This window comes from Mus caroli, chromosome 4 (assembly GCF_900094665.2).
Source record: "Mus caroli chromosome 4, CAROLI_EIJ_v1.1, whole genome shotgun sequence".
Classification (NCBI taxonomy): domain Eukaryota; kingdom Metazoa; phylum Chordata; class Mammalia; order Rodentia; family Muridae; genus Mus; species Mus caroli.
In genome coordinates this window covers 48,146,675-48,161,414 of record NC_034573.1, presented here as the reverse complement: position 1 = coordinate 48,161,414, position 14,740 = coordinate 48,146,675, and positions in this window count along the sequence as shown.

The following is a 14,740-nucleotide window of genomic DNA, read 5'->3' as shown; positions in this document are numbered from 1 at the left end:
CAGTCTTTCTCTGTAGCACATGCTGGCCACCAACTCCCACGGATCTTCTCCCCTCAGTCTTCTGACTGTTGGGATTATAGATGTGAGTCTCTGTGCCCAGCTTCTCGTGACTATCTGAGAGGGTTAAATATGGGGCTCTTGATGCCCAAAATAAAAAACCAATGTGTTTTATTAAAAATTACACAAGTGGAGTGTGTGTGTGTATGTATGTATGTATGTAGACACACACACACACACACACATATATATGGTTAAAGATGTGTTGGTATGGTATATAATAACAGCTTCCAAAGTTAATATGGCAACTGGCAAGATGAAAGCATTTAGGGAAAAAGGAAGAGTAGGGTCAATTTAGTTCCAGTAAGATTCTAGGGCAGAATGTATTTTCTCTGTTCTAAAAATTAAGCAAACTATGCTATCCTGCTATAGCCACCCATAATTCAGCAGCCTACTAATTTCCATGCCAACTTTGTGTGCCTTGCCTGGCTCTCAGTGTGTTCTTCCTCAGTGGGTAAGCAGTTGACTGCGCAGGGAACACAGCTCTGTTTTTGTATACACTGTGCCATTTAGAAATACTCTGATTCTTTGACTCAAGATTTTTTTTTTTCTTTTTGAAACAAGGTCTCACTATATAGCCTTGAATCTCCAGAAATAAACAGAGACCCTCCTGCCTCTGCTCTCCATGTGCTGGGATTAAAGCCATGTGTCGTGATGTCTGGCTGTCTCAGGCCTTTTACTACTGCCAATAGCTTTAACTTACTTTCATTTTTAAATCACTTCTTTCTAAAGATTTCTCCTCCCTTTCTTCATGTCCCTCTTCCCCCAAGTTCTTCCTTCCTCTTCTGTTTATGCTGATAAAGACCATAGCTAGCATCTACCTCTCAGGCCTGCTGCTCATCTTGGAGCAGCAACATAATCATGGATAGGACAACTTTTTATTCCTTGCTTTCCTCGTCTACAAAATGGGGCTATTACTGTTTCTTTGTATACTAAATAGATGATATTTATACAAGTTGATATATTTTCAGAAATTAGAGCAGTGTTAGCACATGGTCTGTACTCAGCAACAGCCAAACAAATGACCAAATACTTCCCAGTGATTTCCCAGAAGTAATCCCTAGAAGTCAAATTGCTGAGACAGGATTACAGAACCTTCTCTGCTCTTTCCATAAATGACTTCCACAAACTTGTACTGATTTCAACCGGGCACACGTGCTAACTTTAAGGCCTCCACCTCACTCAGCGCTGAGAGGCAGGATAGAAGATGAATGCATGCTTGTGAGCTGGTGTTGCCCTGGCACTGAGAAGTTGGGCTCACCTCTAAGAACTTGCTAGCAGCCAGACTCACCAAGATGCTATGAAAACTTCCCTATAGTGGTATCAAACAACAAGCTCACCCTGGAGAGAAGTCAAGGAGAAATGTGATTGCCTGGGAATATGGACTGCTCTTTCAGTAAGATTCCTAGGAACATGAAGAGAAACATACTTAAGTGATTCTGTGAGTATGTCATAGCCAGGAATTTGTAGAATAAAAGGGCTATCACGCCATGACCAGGCAGAGTTTCTGACAGAAGGCTTTCATGGAAGGACCAAGGAGGGACGGAGAACACAAAGCAGACCAAGTCATTACCTCCCTGGTGCTTTCTGACCCACATTCACAGAAGCCTGGTCTTCTTTCTTCTTCTGTGAAGGACATTAATAGCTCCGTTCTTTTTAGTAGACAGAAGTTCCGGGTATCTGAAGACCTTAAGAATGACTGATGTGAGAGACTGCAAGGAATTCAACACATGCTGACAAAACCCAACTTCCCCCAAAGGAACCCACCCACCAGTTCCTCATTGCTTCTAATTTAGCAGTGTTTGAAGTGTTCGTATGATTGCCTAGTATGTAAGACAGGCTACTGCCTGGTGCTCCTACTGGCAGTGATGGAAACCAAGTTTAGGATGCAATACCAATGAAGAAAAGAATGGGAAACTAATATTGATGGAATATGTCAATGCAATAGGACTTTCCTAAATTCTTCACACATCTCTATGTGGCGGTTATCATTGTCTTCATTGTACATTGCATGAGTTAACTGTTGTACCCATAGTCACCCAACAGGGATTTAAATACCAGTCTACACTCTAAGAGCTGAGATGGGGTTTTTTGTTTGGTTGTTTGGTTGTTTTGTTTTCTCTAAAGTAGGTAAAGTGAATGAGAATACAATCACGGAAAGTCAAAGAAAGAGTAATGAGAATGCCTATAATCTTGATATTTAGGAAATGGAGACTGGAGATTTAGAGTTTTAAGGACTTGCTTAGCTTCATGAAGAGCTTAAAGCAGGCTGTCCAGGACTCTGTCTCAAAAAAAGTGGTACAGCTGTAAAGAAAATTGAAATTAAAACAGTAGGGAAGTGGATGGAACTAGAAAATACCATTTTGTGTGAATTAATCAGTCCTCGAGAGACAAACACCTCATGATCTCTCTTCTCTGTGACTCGCAACTCAATCCTCAGATGTGAGCAGGTAACCTGGAGTAACCACAGAAACCAGCAAAGTAAATGGGGGACGGGAAAGAACAAAGAGGGGAAAGAGGGGCACTCATGTTTTGAAGGGGGAAATGGGGAAAAGTATGTGTGTGTGTGTGTCTTTATTTAGGGGAAGGACAGATGCCAATATAAAAGGAAAGGGAGTGAAGAGGATAAAATAACAATAAGATGTCTGACAACCGTAAGAAATCACAATGTTATCTTATCTAAAATTACATATAAGTCTATGTGTATACACATAAAACTACAGTTTAAATTAACATTTCCCATCTGGGTTGACAATGCTGTCTACAAGAGCCAGACATAGACAAACCCCCCAATACCAGACATGAGAAGCTCCTTTTGGGTTGACGGTCAGTGTTGTCCTAGAGACTCCTAAAGCATCATGGGCATTGCTATGGCCCTTGGTTACCTCCTGGAGGTTGAAAGTAAGTCTCCATTGCTGAAGGTGCTATGTGCTTTGGACACAGGGCCTGAGGACCTGCAATTGAACTGACCTGAAAGCCTCTTTGCTGGGGTTTAGCTTTCATGGTAAGAGAAGCTGGCATGTGAGCTTCCAAAGGAAGGAAGTAACCAAGAGTTCTACTGAGCTATATGACACCTGTGAGCTATGACAACAACCAGAATAGCACAGTAAACAACAGATCTCTAATTGGACTTACACTCCACTCAACAATAGGGAAGTTTGGACTGTACTAGAAACCTAACCAACTACCCAGGGTTGGAGGTGATGGATCTTGGATGGAAACCTACAACTATCACTTTACTAAATGAGCAAAATTCCAAATTACATTCTCAATAATTTTCCTTATACCCACAGATAACTAGAGCTCTCCTCAGAGAGACTTTTATTTGCAGTAAATTGGAACCACTGCAGAAACACAGCCATTCAACATGTAGATAAGTGATGGGATGATACCCAGTCCCAACTGATACGTCTACAATACTGTCCCTAAGTGTTGTTGTCCCTAAGCACCTAAGGCTCAAGGAACATTAAAGCAAAGGAGGCAGAAGGATTTTAAGAGCCAGAAAAAATAGAAAGTCTACTGTGAGATTGCATCTCCTAGAAATATCCAGGAATCTACACCTATGAGGTCTTATCAACATGGCTGCCTAAACAAGACCTGAAAAAGGGAGTCACAAACAGACCCGACAACATGGAAGGTGGAAAGATCACAGGATTCCAACCCCAGACAGAAAACTATAGGCAACTAAGGAATGCAGAGAGAGGGAGAAATAGGACTCCCCCTCCCCCACCGAGGGAAGAACAGACCAAATTGGTTATGCAATACCTAGTGCTCAGTCCTGAAATTATATACTTACAAGTAACATTATATGAACAGTTTGTATTTATATATTTAGGAACACACACAACAATTAAAAAGAGATCTGAATTTGAGATTGAGCAAGGGATAGTACATGTGATGAATTGGAGAGAGGAGAGGAGAGAAAGAAAATGATATAATTATATTTTAATTTCCCAAACTAAGATGAAATAACTAAAAGAAAAATCCAAAAGATAGAAAGAACATGAGAGAGAGAGAGAGAGAGAGAGAGAGAGAGGAAGAAGAAGAAGGAGGAGGAGGAAGAGGAGGAGGAAGAGGAGGAGAAAGAGGAGGAGGAGGAGGAGGAGGAGGGAGAAGAGTGGAGAGTGACAGAAAGGGAGAGAGGCAGGGAGAGGGAGGGTAAGATGGGGGAGGGGGAGAAAGGAGAGGGAGATGGAGAGAGCGAGTGTTTCACCCAGCCATCTGATGTCTTGGATCCTACAGATTTCTCAGCCAACTAACTGTCCTCTGCTGCCTTATGTCTGAGCAGTCAGGCAGCCCTGTTGGCCTCACCCACAGAGAGCAAACTTGTGGCTGCCCAGCTTGTCAGTACTCAGCAAGTTTGCTGACCTGATTAGCCTATGATAATTATCTGATGCAGCTACATGTGGGGGCAGGAAGAACTAAACAGACAGCCCTGTCTCCACAGTTCAAATTCCACAGAACATTCCTCTCGAGTTCTGGAGACAGAAGCTAAAAATCATCTTCACAGAGTCTTCTCCCTGTTTGTCTTGTCCTCTCTCCTGCCCTCTGTCATGCACCTGCTGGGGGTCACTAACTTATGTGTATAAAGAGATGCAGAGAGAGGAAGGAAGGCTAGCTACTTGTTTCTAGGACAAGCTGAGCCAGGTGATACATATTTCATACAATTGCTTTGCAAAGCAGGAGTCAAGTCTCCAAGAAGGATAGAGTTTTTTTTCCAAGAAGTATAGAGGTTTTGAAAGAGAATTTCTTTGGGATAAACTCCTGAAGAGACTGTCCTAAAATGGCTTTCAGAGGAAAGAGCAGAAGGTTGGCTTTTGTCTAACATGGCAACATATCTAAGACCAGGCATTGGGGGTGCCATGTCTCTTCTCTTCCTTCAGCCTTCATGTGTGTGGATTTTACCATTGTCTTCAGCTCCCTTAACCTTGAGCAGGTAGACTAATGCAGATTTTCATTTTCTCCAGTTGATGCTGCCAAAGCATTATGGACAAAACTTCTTCTGTCTGTAATTTCTCTGGGATGAACTCCTAGTTCAAAATGATCTGCCATTTTTTGATGGGTGTGACTGATCTCCAGAAGGTCTGTGGTAAGTTTTGTGTCCAGAATACCGTGGAGGTGCAAAGCTAGCTGAACTAAATGCTGCATTTCATTTGCTAATTCTGTTGGGTTTGTTTGTTTGTCGACTGGGGACTTGTAGATTTATTATTAACCTGGGCAGTGTCAGTGTGATTATGGCAAATCAGTCATAGATATCCTGAGGCTGGTCTCTCGAGGGACTGTGGAAAACCGAGTGACCTCAGAAGTAGATTTAGACAGAGGGAGAGCATTGACATGAACACCTTTGCAAGAGAGGAGACAAAAGTACAGCTGGGTAAAGGGAGAAGCCATGTTGTTCTTTCTGCCCACACATTCTACAAGAGATTTATAAAAATGGTGCCTATAGAGAGTTTCCTCATGCTGGGTTGAGAAGTGCAGTCATTAATATACTTCCAGTCAGCCACTGAATGGGCATGTAGGACCTTGTTACAGGTTCTACCCAGCTCACAGGGATGTAGGCTCTCTGTCCACAGAAATCTCCTCAGGCAGTGGTTCGTGCTTTACTCATGAAGGGGGACCTGGACAGCAGGTTGTCTCATCCAGGGATGTAAAAAGCTGGAGGACAAACTCACTGAACTCAGGTGCAATTTGTTCTTGTTTTTAATCCCCACAAATAGTGTCTTAATTTCTCATCCAAGTTTAGTTCTGGATAGTGGAGCTTCAGGTGCTGGCCCCCTCCACTGTGGCTCTGCAAACAGAGGAAGGGAAAGTCAGCAGGCCGGGTGTGCAGACTTTAATGGGGAGAGACCAATGAGGAACACATAGTATCGAAGAGACCCTCAGACTTAAAATGGTGTCTTGTCATTGTTGTGAAGAGACACGATGATCCAATATTATTATATTATATATTTACATACACACATATAATTATATTATAAAGGCAAACATTTAATTGGAGTTGGCTTATAGTTTCAAAGATTTAGTCCATTACTATCATGGTGGAAAGCATGGGGGTATGCAGTCAGACAGTGAAGTAGCTGGGAGTTCTACGTCTGAATCAGCATACAGTAGGAAGAGAGAAAGGGTCTGTCTTGAGCATTTGAAACTCAAGCCTACTCAGAGAGATACACTTCTGCCAGCAAGGCCAAACCTACCCCAACAAGGGCACACCTCCTACCCTGTAGGTAGCTTCAATACATAATGAGTAAGCATTTAAGTATATGGGCCTATGAGGGCCATTTTTATTCAAACCAGTACAGATGGGGAGCTTCCAACTCTCTCAGAAAGGCTTAGCCAGGAGGCAGGCCACTGTCACCATCTCCTCTCATTCTCTCACTCACATATGTTTTTCCAGGTCTTGAGCCACAATGAGCTGTGCACGTACTTTACAGCCTGGAGCCTGTTCTTACCGGGTGCTTTGCCTGAAAGCTCTTCTCGCACAGATGCCCAGACCTCATTTCTTCTTCAAAGCCTATGGAGACCCTCCACCCCCCCATCCTGTTCCCAACTTCCCTCTAGTGTCCAGGTGGAGGTCCCTCAAAGGCAGATTCCTCTCCTGGGGTGTCCCTTTCAACAGCAATTAGCATCCTTGCCTGCCTCTGCCTTTATGGAATCCCTTGCCTTCTCCACTGAACCCTGCACTTGGACTCCCTGTGACTTCTTTCTCAAGGCCTGACTCCCAGCAGGGGAGGGTGTTGCTGGGTGATTGAACTCCAGTCAACTCATTGAAATCTAATCCGTGAGCATCATTGTTGGAGCTCAGGAGCTTCTCAATACATACATACATACATACATGCATGCATGCATACATACATACACATTAAATGAATTTAAATATTCAAGTTACATTTTCAGCAAGCGTCTCTTCATAAAATCATTTGTGAGGGGGAAAGGTATTCATCTTCTATTCCAAATGGCTTCCTCTTCTGCCAGCTTTTCTTAAGATCATGCTCCAATCTCACCAACTCCACCTACCAAGGGGCAGACCAAAGCCTGTCTCCTTAACACAGAGTTTTTTTTCTCCTTGTTCAGAAACCAAACCTGCTTTGCTATCTGAGATGAATAACCCTAGCTAAAATAGAACCCACTGAATCTTCTAGCCAAGGAGGTGGCTGGCAGAGATGAAGGCTGGGGGATGGGCAGAAACACATTTGGAAGCATAAAATTTCCCAGGGTCAGGGCGTTTCATTAGGAGACTTCTAGATGTGTTTTTCTTTCTAAAGACTCAAATGAAAGTCCAGAGAATTTACCAACTACAGTGAAACATTCTAGTGCATTAAAATCCTTTATCACTAGGAGCCCTGGTGCCCATTAAATTATAAACAAATTTGTGTGTTGATCTAACAAATGCCTGGGTTTTTTTTTAATGTGTGTTGTTTTTTTGGTTCATTCTATTTCATTTTTAATTAAAATCATTGCATCGATTTGTTTTTAAAATAATAGAGAAGACGCTGACTTTGTAGGTTGAGAAATAAATTATCATTTGAAGGATTAGAGTGGCTCCTCTTTTGATTTTAATAAAGATTAGAAGAAGAAAAAGACGCACAAAGGAATGAATGCAGCTCCCCCAATATAATGAGTTAGGCTGCTGCCCCCTTGATCAAACAAAAGAACAAATGCATTAAACAAAGAGTGTAGATGTGACATACCATCTCTGCTCTTGCAAAGGATTTTCGAGGGGATTTGGAAAGTTGTAGCTTGTCCGCGTTCTGCTATTTCTGAGTATATGAAAGCCAGTACTCTGTTAGCTTATGTATTGTTTTTGTGTGTGCTTTGCTTCCTGGTAATAGAGTCTTTCTTTAAGAAAAGCAAATGGGAGATAGCCTGGTCCTGGTTAATCTGTTCCCCCTTTCACACACAGGCCATTGTCTGGATGTGCTTCCCAAGAGACACAGTCATTATGTCCTGGGCCCCCTTTCCCAAGTCGCCAGCCTGTACAAAAGGAACAGTACATCTTGGGAAGAGCCTGCTGGATTTCCATTTGACACTGGAGCTGTTTGGCTTTGTGCAAACCTCAATGCAAATTGTGCCCGTTCCCAAGGAGTAACAAAACAAAAAACGAAGCAAGAAACAGATTTGGTTGTGGCTTGTTGGTGTTCCTCTGGGCACCCTCCACTCCAAAGGGGATGAGTCTGAGGGCTCCTGTTGTCTTCGTGGGTGACTGTTGAGCTCTGAATAACTTCAGTCCCCATGGAGCTGCTGAGAGAAGGCTGCACCCCCAGAATAGGAACTTCTGGATCTGTCCCTTTGTCTCTATAACAACTGAGACTCTGCACCAGAAATCAGAGAAGTCCACATCCCTGTCTGTTAGCATGCTCTAGGAGTTTCAACTGGACCTGTATGATGGCTGCCTTGACTGAACTGATGTTTGATTTCTTCTTTTTTATTGGATTTGCCCCCCCCCTTTTAAACAGGGTTTCAACTAAACAATACATTCAAATAGCTCTGGTAGCCTCAGATGTCCCTCTCCTCCTCCATTTTTTTCCTCTCCAATGAATGAAAATAGAAGCCATGGAGGCTTCTTAGGAGTGATTTCTGCTTGCTGTCTCCTTGCCTCCCAACTTATGCTTGCCTCTCAAAGGAGTACAGTGTGGGTATTTCCCTTTGTTCCATGTATGACTTTACAGAGGTCACTGGCTCCCGCCACACTCAACACTGTGACCTCATTTGCTTATTTATTATCTCTTCGTTCAGACCATGAACACTTCTAGGATGGAGGTCAGACTCGACTCATCTTTATTCATGGAGTTGTGATGCTTAGGTACGTTGACTAAATGAATATATTCCAGAATGGCTGCATTGTCATAGCATCTCTTAAGTTATGGGGACAAGGGGTGGGAGTAACAGTTTCTAAATACCTGTACTTGTACCAGGCACAGTCCTGGGAACAATCACAGATACATACTCATACATCCTCAAGGCATCATGAGCAGAGGTAGTCGAGGCTTTAGGATACAAGTAATTTATTCTGTATGACACAGCTAGGAAATAGAAGACGGCTATCGAGATGGCTATCATGGTATATTTAAAGGCGTTTCCATTCCTTTAGGCTAGGTAGGATTTTGGTTAAAATGTTCCAGGAATGGACAGTCTTTTATACAAATGAAGGATTCACCCAAGCTGAGAGTAGGATTTCCAAGGGCTTAGAGACTGGGGAAAAGTCTTCGAGACTGACTCTCTTTCCTTAGCTGATCATGGATTTCTCCATTAGACAGATAATAGCAGCAACTTTTTATTAGTAGTATTAGTATTATGGGAGCCGGGCAGTGGTGGTGCACACCTTTAATCCCGGCACTCTATGGGCAAAAGCAGGAGGATCCCTGAGTTGGAGGCCAGCAAGGTCTACAGAATGAGTTCCAGGACAGCCAGAGCCTCTGCCTCTCAAGTGCTGGGACCAAAGGTGTGCACCACCACTGCCCAGCTCCTTTTAAAAGATAGATAGATAGATAGATAGATAGATAGATAGATAGATAGATAGATAGATAGATAGACAGACAGATAAAAAGTTTGCTGTTGTTATTTCTCTATTGAAGACACCCACAATTAGCTAAGAAAAAAGAGTCAGTCTTGCAGATTTCTTCCCAGTCTCTAAGCCCATGGAGAGAGAAATCCTGTCTCTAAAAAAACAAAACAAAAACAAACAAAAACCAAAAAACAAAAAACAACAAAAAAAATTAAGCCAATGACTTGTGCTAAATTTGTAAATGTATTACATTCATTTGGCCCTCAAAAGACTCCTACAGAGAGGTAATATTACTAGCCCAGTTTTAAGGGTCAGACACCCAGGCACAGATAGCTCAGGTTACCTCTTTGGGGGTTACATGACTGTTAACTAGTTCAGCCCAGGTTCAAACCAGGCAGGCCTCATTCTACCATCCAATATTTTAATCACCAGGTTACATCAGAATTTGATTGTGTTTTCTTTTCTGAACATCCATTTCAGGGCTTGCATGGATCACTCTTGCGATTTAACTAAGACACAGAGATACCTGTGTAGTTTAAAGCTGTTGGCCTGTCGTTGGGACAGTCTCTCAGCGAGCTACTGACTTGACTCCTGTAGTTCTTGCTGCCTGCTTCCAGCTCTGTCCTGCCTCCCTCTGCCCCCTCCTGCAGCAGCTGTTGACTGCTTCTGCATCTCTGCTTGCATCTTTGCCTGCCCTAGTCCCTGTCCCAGCCATGGCTGCCAGCTCTTTATTATTCAAAAAGCCACAATCCTACTCAAGTAGTAGGCTGGGGAAGGTCACCTTCCCAATAGCAGTTTGCCTTTCTTTTAAAGGAAGGTGAGGAAGTGACATTTACATATCCTGTTAGCAGGGTGTTGCTGGCTCCAAATAATTATTGAAACACAAGTACACACTTTCCCATACCTAGAAAATACAATATTTGTGGTTCACCCCAACATCTCTCTCTATTTACCAGGTAGTGGGATGTCTTGCATTCAAAGAGGGTTCTCTTTTTATTACTAGCTATTTTCTTCCTGAGGGGACAACTTACATTTCACATATATTCCTCCTACCACATGAATCCCCAAATGAAGCCATATATTCTAGAGATCATCCATTGTCTTCACAGAACATCAGACCACCGAAATACCCGTCTTTGTGATTCATGTCACACAGTTTGATTTATGTTGTTCCTCCTGGGTCTTTTCCTAGTGAACGAATGGGGCATTTTCCTAAGTTTATTTAATGGTGGTATTTTTTTTGTCATAAGTTCAGGCGGACTTTAAATGTATCCTTTATTCATTTCACCCCATTAGATTCACCTAAGCCAGAGCTTACATATGTTCATGCTTTCTCTAGGTTGACTCACAGCTCCACTTGCCACTAACAGGTACTCAGGAGCTCAGTGGCTTCCAAGAACTCTGAATTCAGACTCTGGCTGTCATGTAATAAGTTATTTGTGCTTAAACAATCACCCGTCACTACTCTTACCTCAGGCTTTCTACCTGTAAATTAAGGTTAGTGGGAGAAACTCCAGGGAACTTTGAAAATGTTTTTTTGAAAGACTTTAAACATAATATCTTGTGACCATGACAATCATAAATATTTTAGTCATTGTTGATTGTGTAAGAGCCAATGTCCAAGTCAGGTGTTAATATACATCTTAACTGGTGTATATTTTGCATTGTGTATGTGTGTCTGTGCATCACTTGCATGCAGTGCCTATAGCCACCACAAGAGGATGCCAGATTCCCTACAACTGGTGTTACAGAAACCTGTGAACTACTATGTAGGTGCTAGGGATGGAATCTGGGTCCTCTGTAAGAGCTCCAAGCTCTCTCCAAGCCATCTCTCCTAATGCCAATTTTTAATAAAATATGTTTATTTATTCTCTGAGAATTTTATACATGCATACAATGAATTTCAATTGCATTCACCCACACTTCCCCTATCAACCTTTCCAGATATCCTTCCATGTTTACCTCCCAACATCATGTTCCTTAAAAAAAAATAACCTACTGAGTCTGACTACGACTGCCCATAACTCATGTGTCAAGGACATAGCCAATCTCCTACGGACCATACTTTTGAGGAAAACAGACTCTTCCTCCCTTAGTGGCCATCTGCTGTCAATAGCCTCAGCTAGTTTTTTCAATGTCTTTTTGTTTTTGTTTTTTACAGCTCTTATTATACTACTAAACAACTTAATATGATTTCATGATTCCTGTGGAATCGGTAACCATCATGTTTCTGGGTTTTTGTTTTGTTTTGTTTGTTTGTTTGTTTGTTTGTTTTCATGTCCATAGTTCATCTTGCATGAGTCTTTAATGTGAGAATCGTACTCATATTTGATCTAAGTGATCACTTTAGACCCACACTTGAATGTTGACCAGTTTGCTCTTGCATAAATTATTACTATTATTGGTATTGTGAGACAGAGTTTCTCTTTGTAGCTTGGGTTGTCCTGGAATTCACTTTGTAGATCAGGTTGGTCTTGAAAGCACAGAGATCAGCCTGCTTCTGCCTCCCAAGTGTAGGAATTAAAGATGTATGCCACCACCACCAGACTGCTATTGCATATGTCTTAAAAACCTTACTTTCACTCTCGTGTATACACATTACATTTACATTACTAAACATAATCATCCCCTACAAGTTATTCCTAAAAGGTATTTGCATTTTTTCTGAGAAAGTCTGTGTGTGTGTGTGTGTGTGTGTGTGTATGTATAAGACAGGAAGCAATTATTCTTTGAAATGCTCCTAGTAAACTTTTGTATTTGTATAACTATTTTACTAGTTCTGTTGCCTTCACAGGTGATTTTTAACATATCACCTATTGTATAACTTTCTGGAAATATAACCTGGGCTGGGTTTGAGAGAGGCCTGATGACTTTCAGCCCTCTTCTGTTTTGCTCTAGTCAGTAGCAATCTCATCTTTACTTTCCAGGCTTCCTCAGTCAGAAATATTATAGAATAAATGAAATATTATAGAATATAGAATAATAGAATAAAGGATTTCTGAGCCAGAATCCATTCAGATTTCTCCATGATAACATGTACCTCTCAGAGCCCCGCAACCCAGCCATTTAGCTAATCATCTAAGCCTTGTTAGCTAGCATTTTTCTGTCTTTCTGGATTCTTCTATGACAGGATAGATCACTAACATCTGCCTGAGTCTCCCAGATTTAGAGAACATCTGGACTTACCAAAGGCACATTCTGACATTAGATACCTGTCTAATCCTTCAAGCCTTCCATAATCCTCTGGCCTATAGTTTGAGCTGTGGATCAAATATTGTCATGAAAGAGAGTTGTAACATATATTTGTGAAAGGGTCCATCCGGCCTTCTATGAGGAATAAATATTCTCTCAATAGTAAGGCAATGTAAGCTTACACGCCTGATTAAAATTAGATTTTAGCTTAATGGGTCAAGCAATAAAAATTAGTTGTTTTTAAAGAAGGACTTTGGATTGGAACTGACTGGATTTGATTCTCAGACATTTCAATTGTGTGTGTGCGTGTGTGTGTGTGTGTGTGTGTGTGTGTGTGTGTGTATCTGTCTACATGTATGTTTATGTTTGTGTGTGTGTGTGTGTGTGAGAGAGAGAGAGAGAGGCCTTCTTACTTCTGTTGTTTTGCTATAGGAATTATATGTCATAATATGCATTTGTGATGCTGTCTTGTACATACGAAACAGTTCATAAGTGCTGGTGGTTATTTTTAATTCTATGCACAGATAACTGTGCTATCTATTTTGTACAATTCTTTCCACTCTGCCCAAAGTCCCACTCTCTTTCCACGATGTCAGCTGGTTTCAACTCATGACTTTTAATCAATCATTGAGTTCACAAGGCTTTCCTTCAGTTATAGACTGTTGAATTTTTTATTTTAATGGCTATATTTTCATTTCTAGAAGTTCTAGCTTATTCTTTTTAAGTATCTATCTTCTTCCAATGTCTTACTTTTTACAGCTCTTTTTATACTATTAAACAACTTAATATGCTTCCATGATTCCTATGAAATTGCTAAACATCATGATCCTATTTTTTCATTCTGATAGTTCACCTTGCATGAGTCTTTAATGTGAGAATTGTGCTCACATTTGATCTAAAATATTTTTACACATGAGTGATGGTATTTGCTTCTTTTAGCCATTCCAGGTATATTAGAAGCCTAAAATCTATTTTATAAAATGTTTCAGTTTCTAGCCTGTGGTAAGATAAGGGTATTTTAAAATTAGAGCTGAAGTTCAACACAAGTACAAATTATTGAATGTATACTTCAGGACATTAATATCTTACCTGCAACCCAAATTAAGAGAATTGAGCTTCATGCTAGTGAGGATGTGTAGTAAGAGGAACATTCATACATGACTTGTAGGTGTGCCAAGTCATACAGCCACTATGGGAATCAGTCAGTGTGGTAGTTCCTCAGGAAGATGGCAATTGATATGACTCACGATCCAGCTATACTGCTCTTGGGCATATACCCAAAGGATGCTTCATCTTACCAACCAGAGACTCAACAATGTTCATTGCTGTTCTCTTCATGATAACCAGAAATTGTAAACAGCCTACATGTCTCCCCTCAACAGAATAAATAAGGAAAATGTGATCCATTTACACAATAGAGTATCAATGAGCAGTTAAAAATATGACATCATGATATTTGTAAGCAAATAGAACTAGAAAAAATATCCGCAGTGAGGTATCCCAGAAGACGAATATGGTATATATCTGCTTATATGTGAGTATTATCTGTTAAGTGAGTGGTAACCAAGCAACAATCCATAGAACCACAGAGGTTAGGTATAAAGTAAGGAACAGAGGGAACAAATCGATCTCCTTAGGAATGGGAAATGAAGTAGACAGATACAGAAGGCAGGTGGTACTGCAAAAGGAGCATCACTTGAGTAGGAGGGAGAGGGTTTTGTGGGAGAGGATTCAGGGAGAGCGCTGAAATTAAGGAGCATTTGAGGGGTAACATGGCAGGAGCTTCTTACATATACACATATATGATGACAGTCTAAATGAAAGCACCAAATACTAGGGTTATAGAATCTCAACTGCCCATCTCTTATCACTCAGTGAAGCTTCCAGGGCCAAGACAGGGCTACATCTAATTGACTTATTGGTCAAAGAGCGCCCCTAGAAATCCCCAAACAATCTAGGCTGCTGCCAAGACTAGAATTTGCTCTCCAC